Raw genomic sequence first — 3,095 nt, 5'->3', positions numbered from 1 at the left:
TAGATAGATAGATAGATAGATAGATAGATAGATAGATAGATAGATAGATAGATAGATAGATAGATAGATAGATAGATAGATAGATAGATAGATAGAAATAACATTATTTCAGTGTAAAGGCTCTCAAATAAAGATTTTGCGTTAAGTCAAAGTAAAAACGTGTTCCTTTGAATTGAGACTCCCTCTCTGAGCTGCAGCTGTGTTCCCATCTCCCCCAGATTTCTGTTCACCTTTACTCCTCCCTGTGTGTCGGCTCGAAGCAACCTCCTCCTCCTCCCACAGTCAGAGCAATCTGTCAGGACACAATAGACTACCTCTCTTGCTTTGTTGATTTTGGAACAGAAAACCATCAGCTCTGCTCATTTTCCCCCTGGGTTGACTGAAATAAACCAAAGAGACTCAACTCCCTCAACTCAGCTGACTGTGTTTTTATTTATGTATTTTTATCCTCAGGATTTTAACCTGTTAATGTTAAGGTTGTGTGAATATGGCCATCAAGCTCTTTTGGAGATATGAACGTGCATGTCTCCTTGAGTTAAGATCGAAAGTTTGATTTCTTTATTGCATGGTCACCATTTTAAAAACCAAAACTATAGTTTAGAACTTTTAAAGTTGGGTTCTGTGGAAAGGTTTTGAACARTTATTATCTTACCTGTTGCAGACATATTTGACTTTTTTGAATGGCGTCATCTTGTCAAAACAGAGTTTAATTCTGATCATACTGATGAGCTAACAGTTAGTCCAAACAAATTCAATTCATTTCAGTTCAAAAAATACTTTATTGATCCCAGAGGGAAATTAGATGTTGTTGTAACTCATTTAACTGAAGAGTTATTGTAGATGCTGATGGCTGTGAGCAGGAAAGATCTTCTGTAGCGGTCTGTATTACAACTCAATTGAAGAAGCCTCCAACTGAAGACACTGCATGGGGTGCCGTTTGTAAAGTTACACAGTGAAAAATTACCACCAATATTTTTGTTTTATTTAGCCTTTTATAAGGAAAAAAAAGAACAGTGAACATTAATTCTCTTGTCTGGTCTTTCCACAGAGAGAAGCTAAAATGCTGAAAAAACATTAAGGTGAGTGAAGACAGTTAGCATGGCTGATGCTAAAAGAGAATTGTAAAACGCACATTCTGAACCTTAGAAGAACAATTCTTTAGACAGACTTTGTTGTTTGTTTCAGACCAAAGTGAAATGCTTAAAACAAATTCCATCTCAATAGGRTTTAAATTGTCACTTTCACATTGCACACTTCTTCCAACAGAAATACGATATTCCTCCCAGAAGTGCCCCAGGCTACAAAGGGCTACAGCTAGCTGCTGCTGCTATTTGCCCTTTCAGAAAACCATGAAATTACATACTTATGTAAAGCAAAAGGGATGTAAAAATTTTTGAAAATGTAGGTGTTTTCTGAAGCTCTGTGATGTTTTTTTAAGGTTTAGTTTTTAGTTGTTATTTGTTTATGCATCTTTTTATATAATTTTTGGGTGCGTCTTTTGTACATGTGCTTTTTGTGCTCCATGTCTTTGAAAATGTAGTTTTTATTACTGTTGTCCTAAAATTACCATCTCCTAAAAGGCCAGAATTAATATTACTTAATGTAACAAATGAGCACAAATTTAATTGAATTTTTTGAGCGAGACAGCAAAACAACAATATAAGATGGAAGATTATTGAATTTTAATAAGCCTTTCAATCTCCTAATTTACGTTTCAGTAGAATTGATTTGATCATTTTATTGCATCCATGTTTGAGAAACCAAATCTGTGATTTCATGAACAAAACGATGTGCTGTCATCCTGCACATGCCTCATCTTTTCACCCTCCTCCATCTGTTATTTAGATTGTTGAAGAAGTGCTTTGTTAGGACATCAGACCTGTCGGCAGACACCTCCTCCACACCATCACCTGACAAAACTCCTCACTGGTAGACTGGATGTGATTACACCAACAAAAACAAGCCTTTTTGCTAACAGAGGAGAAACCGCTGAAAACACCATCATAACAAAAGAAAACAAATAATAAAAATCAAGATTTGCTGAGGTTTGAGGTGAGTGAAAAGTGGACTTGGAAATACCTTCTGTCTATCCATCCACATGTGAGAAGAACAACTTTAAAAATAAGTGATGTATCGACTTCCATTTTGGTCTGCATAGGTGTAAGAAATGTCACCATCAGAAATTGGGTTGCCAAGTCAAAATCCAAGATGGCTGCCACCAAATACGTAACCCTTATGAGCTGGAGAACTTGAAAAATAAGCAACAAGCCAGTTTGTGTTTTGGTATGTAGCTGCATCACGAGTTACGAAAGGTCAAATATTGGTTTGCCACATCAAAATCCAAGATTGCCACTATGTATTACTATATATATTTAGTTTGGTAGATTATTTCTTTGTTGTAATAATGCTGCCTGGCAATAAACCACATACCTTTAGAAAGTCTGTTAATTTCTCTTTTAAATGGTGCCACATTTGTAAGGAACATGTATGTGGGTTGCACACGTGAAAATTTTGTCAAATTTTCACTGCCAAACAGCTTATTTCCCAGTTGTTATTGATACTTGTTTGTGCTTCTGCTACCCCCAGGTGCAGCCGGTCAGGTGAGGTACCTGATATAAGATTTATTGCCAAGAAGCATTGTTTAAAAAAAGAAATATTGATGATGATGATGATGATGATGATGATGCCTTTATTCATAATCATCAGCTCTGAAAYAATCTACCAAACACTAATTTCCTTATTTTTTTGTACAAAGTTTTTATGTAAAACAGCCACTCTAATCTTTTGAGGAAACCATGCTTATAGTGCTTAAACGTATAGTTTCCCTAATCCAGGGGTCTGCAACCTTTACGATCAAAAGAGACGTTTCTGCTCCTTGTCTCACTAATAAAATGTGTTCAGAGCTGCAAAACAAGCTACAACTCTGATTATCAACTGGTGGTCCGTGGGCCTTTTCAAGGCCTTTTCAGGAACCTGTATGGCCAGTGGAGGTGACATTATAAAACTAAAAAATATATTGTGAATTTTATTATTATTTTTACACTTCAGGACTGAAGAAAAACTTTTACTCTCTGGCTTTTGGCACAGCCTGAGAC

The sequence above is a fragment of the Austrofundulus limnaeus genome, unplaced genomic scaffold, assembly GCF_001266775.1.
Source record: "Austrofundulus limnaeus strain Quisiro unplaced genomic scaffold, Austrofundulus_limnaeus-1.0 Scaffold52, whole genome shotgun sequence".
In the NCBI taxonomy this organism is placed as follows: domain Eukaryota; kingdom Metazoa; phylum Chordata; class Actinopteri; order Cyprinodontiformes; family Rivulidae; genus Austrofundulus; species Austrofundulus limnaeus.
Note: the sequence above shows the minus strand (reverse complement) of the source record.